Source organism: Eptatretus burgeri, chromosome 8 (genome assembly GCF_056783735.1).
Source record: "Eptatretus burgeri isolate ZD-2024b chromosome 8, Ebu_testis_v1, whole genome shotgun sequence".
NCBI lineage: Eukaryota > Metazoa > Chordata > Myxini > Myxiniformes > Myxinidae > Eptatretus > Eptatretus burgeri.
Window position 1 is genome coordinate 78995483 of NC_140968.1, and position 13646 is coordinate 79009128.

A 13646-nucleotide genomic window follows, 5' to 3' on the forward strand; every position below is an offset into this window, starting at 1 on the left:
CTATTAGCATCGTCAAGCTATTCATTTTAATTCAAGTTTTTTCTTAAATAAATGGAGGAGAGAGTGAAGGCATTTCTAAGGATTCTTTATGTTTTAAAAATTAAGATTCAAATGTGCATGTTGGAAACTAAAAAGGTTTTTGCACTCTGCAGAAATTTTTCTCATAAATAAATGAGTTATTGTCTCAAATGTAAAAAGAAAACTAATACTAAAAATATTTCATATATTAAAAGTAAAAATAACAGGGTTATACAAAAAGGTATATGTTCGGTGTGTGGTTCAAAAAATCAATTTATCTCCAAACACAAACTCGGAGGAGATATACAAAAGTTTTTATCAGGAAGTAAATTTACAACTACTGGAATACCAGGGGAATTACATCTTCCAGGGTATTCTTTCTGTGGTCCAGGCACAAACTTGGATAAAAGATTAGATGAGGCAGACAATCCTAAATCCTGGAGTAAACCAATCAATAGAGTTGATGAAGTGTGCATGAGACACGATATTGATTATGGGAATACCACAACGTTGGAAGAAAAGCATGAAGCCGATAGAGAAATGTTGTATAATTTGTCTCTGATACAAAATCCAACCTTGAGAGAAAAAGTTGATAGGTTCATCGTGAAGAAGATGATTAGTGCTAAATTGAAACTTGGACTTGGAAATTCAAAAACTTATAGGCTCTAATGATGCCATTAAGACTGAAGAGCAATTAGCTGATGAATTACATAAACCAATATTCACAAAGTTTCAGAGAAGGAAAGTTTATTCCAAGGAAGTTGATTATATCTGGTCTGCTGATTTGATTGAACTCAATAATGATAAGGGGTACAAGTATGCTTTAACCGTTATTGATTTGAGGAGTAGATATGCGTGGGTTGTCCCTTTAAAAAACAAAACAGGTAATACTCTTATGTTAGCTTTTCAACAGATATTTAATAAAAGTAAGAGAAAACCTAAGAAATTGTGGACTGATGAGGGTAGAGAGTTTTATAACAAGACATTTATGAATTTTCTAAAAATAACAGTATTACATTATACAGTACCTTCAATGAAGGGAAGGCAGTTGTTGTTGAACGTTTTAATCGTACCTTAAAAGAGAGACTATATAAAAAATTCACACAACTCGGTTCACAACAATGGTTATCTTTTATTCAGGATATTGTGGATAAGTATAATGACACGATTCACACGTCAACGAATATGAAGCCATCAGAAACATTTACAAAATTAAAATATGAAAAAGAGATTAATGTCAGAAAACCTAAGTTCAAAGTTGGTGATATCGTAAGAATATATAGGTGGAAATCTCATTTTGAAAAGGGTTTTACTGAACGATGGACGAAAGAACTTTTTAAAATTGTTGATGTAATAGATACAGTTCCTTGGACTTATAAAATATATGATTTGGAAGGGAAGAGATTTTAGGTTCATTTTATTCACAGGAATTACAAAAGACAAAACTAAGCAGATAATACACCTTTGTGGACACTCGAGGGCCAAGTCCGAGGTGTATAACAGTATATAATGTGTGTCAAGGGGGACGTTCTTAGATCTGTGAACCCCAAACACAGAATCCTCAACTGAATAGTCAAGGCTTAACTTTTGTTTGTGTGTGTGTGTGTGTGTGTAATGGGAGCAATAGGTTGGCGCTTCACTCCCTCCTACTATACACCGTTGTGGACACTCGAGGGCCAAGTCCGAGGTGTATAACAGTATATAATGTGTGTCAAGGGGTGGACGTTCTTACATCTGTGAACCCCAAACACAGAATCCTCAACTGAATAGTCAAGGCTTAACTTTTGTTTGTTGATGTGTATGTGTGTGTGTCCCAACCCTCACATTCAAAATCTCAACCCCAACCCTCACATTCAAAATCTCAACCCCAACTCAATCCTCGCCCAACACAATGTCTTTTTCAAAATGAGATTTCCACCTATATATATATATATTTTTACGTTTTTTTTTTCTTCTTCCAATTCTGTCTTTTAAGGCTTTCAGGTTTGATGACGTAGAAAGGGGGAGTAAGCCTGCACTTTCTTCCCAGAACTTTCTTGATCTTGCTCCCATCAAGCACCATCCGACAAAGAACTACATCGATAGGTTTAGATCCCAAAGAGTGATAGCAACTCCAAAAGTCTCCAAAATATAAATAAATAAAATAATAATAATAAAAAATAAATAAATAAATAAATAAAAGCCCCCAAAAAAGTTTCAAGTGTCCAACATAAACCCAACTTTCCAAGTCTTCAAGGTATAACCACATTCCCGTTGAGTTTCCAAGATATGTATCACATTGTGAGTTATCAATCCAGAACCCACATTTCAAGTATTCAAAGTAAAACCAACTTACAAAGTCTCTTAAGGATAACTCATTTACTGATTTTTTCAAAATTTGTGAGTCTCCAAGGTAGGACCCATATTTAGAACCATCTTGGCAGAACCCTTTTCCTGAGTCTCCAAGGTAGTTATTTAAACCATCAAGGCAGAACTCATTTACTGATTTTTTCAAAATTTGTGAGTCTCCAAGGTAGACCCCATATTTAGAACCATCTTGGCAGAACCCTTTTCCTGAGTCTCCAAGGTAGTTATTTAAACCATCAAGGCAGAACTCATTTACTGATTTTTTCAAAATTTGTGAGTCTCCAAGGTAGGCCCCATATTTAGAACCATCTTGGCAGAACCCTTTTCCTGAGTCTCCAAGGTAGTTATTTAAACCATCAAGGCAGAACTCATTTCTTGATTTTTTCAAAATTTGTGAGTCTCCAAGGTAAAACTTGTATTCTGGCTCATCAAGGTATAACTTGTTCAGTGGGTATTGTCTTGATAACTCACAATGAGTACTATTGCTGTAAAACTCTTTTTCAGGATTTTGCTGGTCTCCAAGGTATAACTCTTTGGTTGGGTCATCAAGGACGAACTCGTTCTGTGGGTCTTGGTCGCTCATAAGGTCTTCAACCAAGCCAACAATTTCGCCCCAAGTTGTAGCAAAAGCAGTATTTTCATTTCGTATTTCAGACACAATTTCCTGTGAGAGAAAATAATAATGTATTAATTAAGTTATTTAATTATTAAATGAGTATGCTTCAATCAAAGTTTGAAAATAGGAAAATAAAAAATCTTACCTCAATAGATAAGAGGTTTGAATCCAGTTCATCAACTTGAAGGTTTAGTTCCATACAAGACAGAGAGTTCCAAGGAACACCAAAGTCATCCCACTCAAGGTCTTGGTCGCTCATAAGGTCTTCAACCAAGCCAACAATTTCCCCCAAGTTGTAGCAAAAGCAGTATTTTCATTTCGTATTTCAGACACAATTTCCTGTGAGAGAAAATAATAATGTATTAATTAAGTTATTTAATTATTAAATGAGTATGCTTCAATCAAAGTTTGAAAATAGGAAAATAAAAAATCTTACCTCAATAGATAAGAGGTTTGAATCCAGTTCATCAACTTGAAGGTTTAGTTCCATAGAAGACAGACAGTTCGAGACAAGCACACAGAACACCATTGCCAGCAAAAACAAATGTTTAAAATGGAGCCTGGGTTTGAAGCTTTTATAGAGAAAGACTGGTGGGTGTGGTTTCCTTTGGAAATTCCCTGGGCAAGCCTAGGCAAGCCTTCATTGGGAAATTTTTCAAAACCATAACATCCTGTAATTTTCTAGTGATTTCTTTGTGAGTCAGAGATGAACTGGAAATGATGTAAGAGTGGGCGGGGCTTAGCAAAAGTAGGCGGAGCTTAGGAAAAGTGGGCGTGGCTTAGAAAAAATACCTTATGAAAAGTGGGCGGAGCTTAGCAAAAGTGGGCGGGGCTTAGGAAAAGTGGGCGTGGCTTAGAAAAAATACCAGATGAAAAGTGGGCGGAGCTTAGCAAAAGTGGGCGGGGCTTAGGAAAAGTGGGCGTGGCTTAGAAAAAATACCTCATGAAAAGTGGGCGGAGCTTAGCAAAAGTGGGCGGGGCTTAGCAAAAGTGGGCGGGGCTTAAAGAAAAGTGGGCGGGGCTTAACAAAAAATAACCTGTGGCTCAGGAGGTGGTCAAACAAGAGCATTAAGAGAAGTTTATCATTTCGTAATGACACAAATGGGGTATCTTCAAAAATATAAAGATTCAAATGTTTTGTTTGTCAATATTTTAGATGGGGATTATTGTGCAAAGAAAATTAAACTATTGAAGGAATTTGAGAATGAACAAATCTTTATAGGTTCAATGAGTGAGCTGTTCAACCCCCAGGTGTTCAATTCAATGAGGTTCAACCTCCAAGTTAAAAGGGGAGACAAATAAATATACCTTGGGATAAAAAGGGGATTTATTTTTAGGGAAAAAAATATGAATCGCTGAAAATCCCCCATTCATTTACATGGGGAAAAGTGAGCCAGAATCAGTATTCTTACCCTACTATGGTGGTATTTTGGAAAATTTGGAAATATCTCGATTATGTAAATGAACTGTAAAGACTATGCCTGGTGGTGGCTTAATGGTTAGGGTGGTGGGCTTTGGATCCGAGGGTCCTGAGTTCAAATCCCGCTCAGCTGTTGAATTAATCCCAGGTGGGGTTAACTCTGCCTGTCATCCTTCCGAGATCGGCAAAATGAGTTGCAGCATGCTGGTATACTGTGTCGGAGTGGCGACCCGTCCAGGATTGTGCCTGATAGCCAAGGCGCAGCACCAATGCTCTGCACAGAGTTTGGTCCCAATTCCCTCTCCTACCCATCAATGCCCTCAAAAAAAAAAAATTTGAAATTAAATAGAAAACAAAAACCATCACCAGGTGAGAGGTGACAAGTCAACACTCTTCCAGGAATGTGCATGTTTCAGTTTATACCCAATGGTATTGTTTGTTCTTTTTAATTCCTTTGTTGTTACAAAAACACCGGTGATTTCAGCATCATGTCGCCCAAGTAAAACATTTCAATCAGAATGCAGTTAATCCCATTTAACTGCATTTAATTTACACATGAAATCCAGCGAGAAAAAAAAATCTGCCTCTAAATTGATATTCCCTCCACTCCTTTACACTTAAAATGCTTCATCCATATATTGGTTAATGCTTCATCTTCCTCACTCACACATGTGGTACTCTTTACTGTTTCACAATGCACTCCTCTTCTGCTATTTTAACAGACTGCTCTCATTTCGACCTCTCCTTCATTCCTTGCCTAAAAAAATCCAACTATTAGAGCGCTTCTTCTCTCCATTCTCTGAATTCGCCTTCATTGCATCCTTCAAGAATTGTGTTAAATCGCATCTCTGACCTAAAACTTTTAAAAACCACAGTTTGCCATGGATGCTCGCTTTCCATCAAACATTCTTTTTTTCCAACTTCAGTGCCAACTCACCCCCCTCACCCCTCACTCTCACTCTCAAAGCAACCATCCCACTCTTCTCCCTCCAAGCCTCCCTCTCACCTCTTTCAAAAATTCCCCCCTCACCTTTCTCCCACCTTTCAGCCTCCCCCCTCTTCCTTCCCTAAGTCGCCCCCTCTCATCCACCAACCTGCCTCCCTCCACTGCCCTCTCACCTCCATCGCTTCACTCCACCTCCTCAAATCCTCAACTGGCATCTTCCTTGTCTCTTGTCCCCCGTCTCTCCCAGCACCACAGAGCCTATTCTCCTCGTCATTCGGCCCCCTCCCCTCGCTATTCTGCAATACCCCACACTCCTTCAGCAACCCTCCTTACCTCCCCCCTCGTCCGTCGTCCTACCCTCCCCCGCCCCCTCCACCTCCTGCACCCAAAGCCTCCTCCCCTACCTCTTCATTAAAAGTGTGGACCTCAAATATCCGGGGCCTTCGCTCAAACCTTTCAGATCTTTCCATGCAGGTTGCCACTGACAAACCAGACATTATCTGCCTAACAGAAACTTTCCTCTCCCAAGACGTGTCTGACTCCCAAGTATCTCTCCCTAGTTACTCCCTCTTACGGTATGACAGACCTGAGCCTCGTCCTGGTGGAGGTGTTGCTCTCTTCATCAAAGACTCTATTCCTCACTCTCCCTGCACTGCTCTCACTCCCCCACACCCCCAGGAATACCTCTGGCTTCGGCTTCCCCTCCACTCCCACCTCATGTTTATATGTGTACTGTACCGTCCACCGAACAGTGATGACTCCATCTACACCTCACTATCCGAAAACATGGACCATCTTCTATCTTCTCATCCAAACTCTCTCTTCCTCTTATGTGGCGACTTCAATTGTCATCACGCCAGTTGGCTAGGTGTGGGTACCTCTCTCACCTGCCATGGGACATCAGCAAAAGCTTTCTGTGACTCATTGGGACTGACTCAATCGGTCAACTTCCCGACCCGGATCTCAACCAATGGTACTCCATCTCTTCTGGATCTGATTTTGACAAATTTCCCTGACAATATCTGCTGCTCTTCCTTCGCTCCAATTGGTTCTTCTGACCACGTCCTTGTTAAAGTGGACATCTCTCTGGCTGTTATCAGAGAACCACCTCACCGCCGTCGAGTCTGGCATTTCACTCAAGCCGACTGGCAGGGTCTCCGAGCAGCCATCAAACTTACAGACTGGTCTCCTATCACTACTTTCTCAAACATCAACTCATCCTGGGAATTCTTTCAAAGAAACTTGCTCTCCCTCATGCACAGATTTATCCCCTCTCGTGTTCAGTTGTCTTACCCTTCCTCCCGCCCTTGGTTTACTGAAGCTTGTGGCGAGGCAGTTGTCCTGAAACAACTTGCCTTTGCCTCATGGAAAGCAAACCCAACTGAGGGCAATCTCAGTTCTTTCCACAAAGCTCGGAACAAGTGTGTATCTACCCTCAGGAGAGCCAGAAAACAACATCTTTCTCATCTCAAGTCTGAACTCTCAAACCTCTCTCCCTCCTCAAAATCCTGGTGGCGTTTAATCAAATCTGTTTCTGGTGTATGTTCCCCTCCATCCCCTCCCTTACCTCAAATGGCCGCACTGCTGATTCCACACGTGATAAAGCTGAATGTCTAAACTCGGTGTTTGCAGCTAAATCTTGTGTCCCAAACCCATCACTATCTCCACCCACTTTACCCAGTCGCACCCAACTGTCCCTGGACTCTGTATCCTTTTCTCCTGACAAGGTGGAGAGCTTGCTTTCAAACCTCGAGTCAGATTCTGCAACCGGTCCAGACGGCATCAGCCCACGTGTCCTCAAAGCCTGCTCTTCTGCTCTTGCTCACCCTCTCTCTGTTCTATTCACCCTCTCATTTTCCCAAGGTCATCTGCCATCTGCTTGGAAATCTGCTAACATCACTGCCCTGCATAAAAAAGGTGCAAAAACAGATCCCTGTAACTACAGACCAATCAGCCTTCTCCCAATCATCAGCAAGGTTATGGAATCCATCATCGCTTCAGACATGAAATCCTTCCTCTTCTCCAATGGCTTGATTTCCAATCATCAATTTGGTTTCAGACCAGGTCACTCTACCCTGGATATGCTGCTACTGCTCTCCCATCAATGGATGGAGGTCCTCAATGCCAGACAGGAAATCCGAGCCGTATCCCTGGACATATCACGTGCTTTTGACACAGTCTGGCACCCTGCCCTACTCACCAAACTCTCTTCCCATGGTATCCAAGGCCATCTCCACTCATGGCTCGCAGACTTCCTCTCCTGTCGCAGTCAACGTGTGGCCCTAAATGGAGTTCTTTCATCCCCTCTTCCTGTGCAGGCTGGAGTTCCTCAAGGTAGCGTTCTGGGCCCTGTTCTTTTTCTGGTTTTCATCAATGATCTCTCGGACTCTCTGGAAAATCCTCTATTTCTCTTTGCCGATGACTCCACCCTCTGCCGTACCATCTGTCATCCCTCAGACCGGCAAGCAGCAGCTTCTTCGCTCACTGCAGATCTGGATAAAATCACAAACTGGTCCAACACGTGGAACATGTCTTTCAATCCACACAAATCTCACACTCTCACTATGTCTCTTCGAAAGGACCGTTTACAAAACCCCCCCATCCACTTTCTCAACAATCCTCTGGAAGAAGTCTTTTCTTTCAAGCTTCTGGGTCTCACTATCTGCCATGACCTTTCCTGGGAAAGTCACATTTCCAACCTCGCCTCAAAAGCCAGTCGCCGACTGGGAATCCTCCGTCGTGCTAAGTCTTTCCTCGGCCCTCTTGAGCTCCTGACTACTTACAAAGCTTTTGTCCGTAGTCTGATGGAGTACTGCTCTCCCCTCTGGGCTGGTGCTCCTGCCTCCCACCTTTCTCGACTTCACGCTGTCGAAACCAGGGCTTTTAAGATCATTGGCATCTCCCACAATGAAGCTGAGTCTTTGGGCCTCTCACTCAATCACCGCAGGTTGGTCGGTGGTCTTTCTGTCTTCTACCGACTCCTCTCCAGCCTCGCCCCCCTGCTCTCTCTGCGATTTGTCCCAACCACATTTCCACAGGGCGCTCAAGGTCCGCCAACAACCCCCTTCTGGTAAAACTACCAAAATCACGAATCACTGCTCATCTTCACTCTTTCATTCCTCTTTTTTCCCGCCTTTGGAATAAACTTCCTCACTCTATTCTTTCCCATTCTTCCCTCCAGGCTTTCAAAACAGCTGTTCACCACCACCTCTTATCTTCCCCCATCCAAATCCTCGATCTTTTCTACCCCGATAATCCACCCAAGCCCATTTCCTTCAATTCTCCTGCTTTCCTTCCTGAAAGTCCCTGTAATGTCCATCTTCTCCTCGCCATGTTCCCCGTCCCATCCCCATCCCTCTCCCTTCCACAGTTCACCTGTGTCTGTTTCCCAATGTTTTGTCCCTTCCACTCCCGCCCCTCTTGTCTCATGCCTCCTTGCTGTGAGTTGTGTGTTTGCTCTCATACGAGCCTCGACCAAGGTATACAAAAAAAAAAAAAAAAAAAAAAAAAAGGAAAAGAAAAGGAACACACTCAATTTCACCATTCAGCGCTACATCAGTGACACAATGGTCATGGAGCGTCGCAGAGAAGTTGCTCACTAAAATGGTGGATGTTCCGCCCCAGTGCGAACTTCACCCTTTTGTATGGGTTTACGGATGAGTGGTTTATCTTGCCCTGCTCTGATATCTTTTAGTCTCAACTGAGAATCTTATTGATTTTGAGTTCAAAGGTCATATTGAGGTCAAATTTCTAAAATAATTTTGCATCCGATTGACTTCAGAATTAAACAGCAATTGCACATTGCATTACTAAATTGGGAAACCAACTATTTTTGAGATCAAAATGTCAAAGGTCAACTCAAGGTCAAACTTCGAAAATCATCAATTTTAAACTGAAAAATCATAAATTTTCATTCTATTAACTTGAAAGCTGAACAGGATTTGTACAGTCCATCACTTAATTGGGAAAGCCGCTATTTTTGAGGTCAAAAGGTCAGAGGTCAACTCAAGGTCAAACTTCTAAAATCATCAAATTTCATCTGAAAAATAATTTTTCATCTGATTAACCTGTGAATTAAGCAGCAATTGCATAGTGCATTACTGAATCTGGACACCAACTATTTTTGAGGTCAAAAGGTCAAAGGTCAACTCAAGGTCAAACTTCTAAAATCATCAAATTTCATCTGAAAAAACATTTTTCATCTGATTAACCTGTGAATTAAGCAGCAATTGCATAGTGCATTACTGAATCTGGACACCAACTATTTTTGAGGTCAAAAGGTCAAAGGCCAACTCAAGGTCAACCTTCTAAAATCATCAAATTTCATCTGAAAAAACATTTTTCATCTGATTAACCTGTGAATTAAGCAGCAATTGCATAGTGCATTACTGAATCTGGACACCAACTATTTTTGAGGTCAAAAGGTCAAAGGCCAACTCAAGGTCAAACTTCTAAAATCATCAATTTCAATCAGAAAAATAAGCAATTTTCATCTGATTTACCTGAGCTTTGATTAAGATTGTCAATTGAAATCTTAATGAAATGGACAATTTGATGTATCCACGGTAACCTTTGGAGAGGGGGTGGATTTTGTAAGTATCGTGCTCTGCACGACGTCAATTTCTTGTTTGTTTGTTTGTACGTCAATCGCCGACAGGTGACAATTTCAAATCGATCTTCATGAAACTGCACCACCTGGTAAAGTTCGTAATAAGCAAGAAGCCTATTTATTATTTGAGGTCAAAAGGTCAACAACTAAGACGAGATTTCTAAAATCCTCAATTTTCATCCCCTTGACTTGAAATTTGAAAAGGATTTGCATATCAGGTCACTGAATTTAACGAAGAAATATTGTTGATGTCAACATTGGCCAAAAAGTCGACATATTCCAAGTTTCTAAAATTGTCAATTTTCATCTGATTGACTTGAAAATTTGAAGATAATTTGCATATTTTGTCATTGAATTCAACCACCAATTATGTTTTAAGGTCAAATTTGTTTTATAGATTTCACAAGTATCATGTTATGCACGACGTCTTTCTTGTTTGTTTGTTTGTCTGTCTGTCTGTCTGTCTGTCCGCACATAATGCGCTAACGTAGGCCACAAAGTTTACCTGATGGTAGCCAGTGTTACATGTTATCTTTTTTCAAATAAGTAGCTTGAATGCGAGTACATCTATAAAGTATGTGCAAAAATATGTCTATGTCAGAAAAATACATGTATCTATAAAATACGTATGCATGTCTATGAAATACATATGATTGGAATGTGAATCTTTACTATGAGGGAGCAAACATAGATGTCAGCAAAACTCGAAAATGGATATGTGGTGGAAAACGGACACCTTTGGTGGTAACTGGTATTAAAAATAATTCCTTTATCTTATGATATGGAGTATGATATTGTTGCGGTTTTCGCGCCCGCCGGCGTGCGAACGGCCACGTAACTCGAATCGCGGCACGTCGCCCACCGGACGGACAATCCAGTCGTGACCCTCTCGGACTAACGCCGGGAACCAGTCACGGGTGGACCTTTCAGTCTCACCGCGATCGAGCCAATCAGCCCCCGCGTGGGATAGGGTTGCTCGCCAAATTCGAACTACCTAAGTACCCACGCGGAGGGTAGACCGGGCGATCGCACCTCGCCGCAGGTCGACTTCGGACACGGGCCACTTAAGCGACCCGTTCCGTACTATCAGAATAACCGAGCGGTGTTATCGTCGACCTCGACGGTTCGATTAATTATCGGGCGTATTCAGCCCACTACCAACCCTTTACGTGAAGCAAGATGAGGGTTCAATGGGGGAAAAGACGAAGCGAAGCGGGAGAACAGTTCAACAATAAAGCACATTTATTCGCGGCACACGGGAAGCACACAAATACAATTCCACCAAATGCACACAAAAAAAGAAAACACACTTCCATTTACACAAAAAGCAAATATAAAAGTGAAAACACAGTGCAGAGCTAATACCGACTACCGAGCACACGGCAACACTTATACAATTCTACTTCACAGACGGCGCCGACAACACATACCCAAAACCAAGGAAAGAATATCCCCAAGAATGAGGCGGGCCTGAGGCCGAGACCGGGTCGCGCCTACCCGTCTGGTGATGAGACGCGGAGCGGCGATGGCCCCGCAACCCGCGGGCCTCGTGGACGGTGTCTGGTAGGGGGTGGGAACGGGGCCCCCTTGGTCGCACTATCTCAGCGCGGGGGGAAACAGGAGGGGGTTGCTGATGCTCGGGGTATAGAGGATCTTTATTATCCCTGGTGTGCGTCTCCACCTCGGCCAGGTCGCGCTGCCGGCCTCCCTCGGGCGTGCAGCTCCCGGCACCGACGCGAGCACCCCCTCGTCCGACTCTCTTCAGCTTCTCCAGCCACTGCAGGCTTCGGGCTCCAGACTTCCACACTCGTCCCCTCCGTTCCGACTCCGACTCGTTCTCGTTCTCGTTCTCGTTCTCGTTCTCGTTCTCGTTCTCGTTCTCGTTCTCGTTCTCGTTCTCGTTCTCGTTCTCGTTCTCGTTCTCGTTCTCGTTCTCGTTCTCGTTCTCGTTCTCGTTCCTTTTATCCCCCCGTAACTTCGCCTTTGACCCCCTCCCTTTGACCTTTCACCTCGCTCCCCATTGGCCCGAGAAAAAGTGGGCGTGAAGGCTTTTTGATCCACAAATTTGCATATATCGATCGCCCTGGGGGCGGGGCCAATTCGCCCCTCGCTCACCGATTGGACGGCAAAAAGTGGGCGTGTGTCGTTTTTGATCCGTTTTTGAAGCACAAAATCCGTGATTTTGTACACGCTGTTCGACGCGCGCTCTGCACGAATCCAACACCGGTACCCACAGCGGGGCAAGAACGGTGGCGATGCTACGGTTGCGAGGTGTGACGTGAAGGTCGTGGCGGTTGTGGTGAAGCGGTGGTTGTGGTCGGTGGTTGATGTTGTGGTTGTGATCATGGCGGTTGGTCCAAAATAAAGATAGTAAAAGAAAAACGGCTATCCTGAAGAGTCGCAGCACGTATAAATGACATGTATTCCCACTAGACTACGGGTTTGGGCCTAACTACACATGCACTTACCGAGATACCTCACCTAAGGGACCTGAATGGTGGTTTGCGAATCTGGTAACCACAACAATATGTTGAGATCAATTAGAAAAAAATTCAAAAATGAGAAAAATTAGAAAGTGCATTTCCAGGACTGCTGCGGCACATTGCTCACCTGAGGTGGGCTGAGAAGGGTACTAGCCCATACAATAAAACCGAACAGATGTGTTTGTTGTATGAACATAAAATGAAGTCGTCAAAGCATTGTCCACATACAGACCACACAAACACCACACAAAACAAGTCCTGGTGAGGATTGGCAATCTCTGATTACTCGTTCTCATTAAACTTTGCATTCTTTTCATTAATCTAAGAGATCTTTAGTTGTTTCTTGTTTGCAATTTTCTGATCAGTCATCGAAATGTAATTTTTGTAATCCGCACATATTTATGACCCTTTATCATGAAGCTCAATAAGCTTAAGGTGGGGGAGGGGGGGAATAAAGGGTGATACAACTTTAACTTCCTTTGACTTCCTGCCATTTCTTTGTTTTTTGACCTATACCGTTTTCCTTTTCAGGGTTTGGTGGTGTTATCATGGTATTTATACCCTGGGATTTCTAGCTCCATGGCTCAACGACACCTTTGACAGTGAAGCAGAAGACAAAAGTGGTGGCTCTGTGGTATGAGACTAAATCATATGTAGACACCCACCAGAAAATGTTGTTGTGGTTGTTGTTGAAACCGTTCAAGTAGAAATGGGCTTCATCACTGAACCAGATCAGGTTGATCCAGTCTGGGTACCGCTCCATCCTGTCACTTAGCCACACAAATCAAATCTCCTTCTCATATCATCTTGACTCAGTTTATGCCTAATGAAGATGATGTGTGGGAAAAGCTTCTGTTCCTTGGTGAGGATACCCCAGACTGATGTTGGTTTGATGCTTAGCTCCTGGGAGCACCGGCGGTGGGACTTCTTGAAAGTGTCAACTGCAGAATTCCGCACGGTGTCAATGTTGACTTGACTCTTGGTTACTGATGCTGGTCTGCCACTGTTGCCCTTGCTCTGGTTGTGCACTGCAACCTTGTGCTTAAAATGTTTCACAATATGTTGAATGGTACAATTTGTGGGTCCATCATGTGTTCTGAGGTCGGATTCCTGGCAGAACCTTCGGCGGGTATCTACATATGATTTAGTCTCATACCACAAAGCCACCACTTTTGTCTTCTGCTTCACTGTCAATGGTGTATTTGAGC

At 42.9% G+C, this 13646-nt stretch overlaps 1 long non-coding RNA gene across 1 annotated transcript; it reads right to left on the minus strand.

Moving 5' to 3' along the window:
- Positions 1 to 1135: 1135 nt before the first annotated feature.
- Positions 1136 to 3293, minus strand: LOC147022127 (uncharacterized). The gene is made up of 2 exons (XR_015061070.1): positions 3126 to 3293; positions 1136 to 3028 (listed from the first exon to the last, which is right to left on the minus strand). It is a non-coding gene; the product is annotated as an uncharacterized LOC147022127 (long non-coding RNA).
- Between the last annotated feature and the right edge of the window lie 10353 nt (positions 3294 to 13646).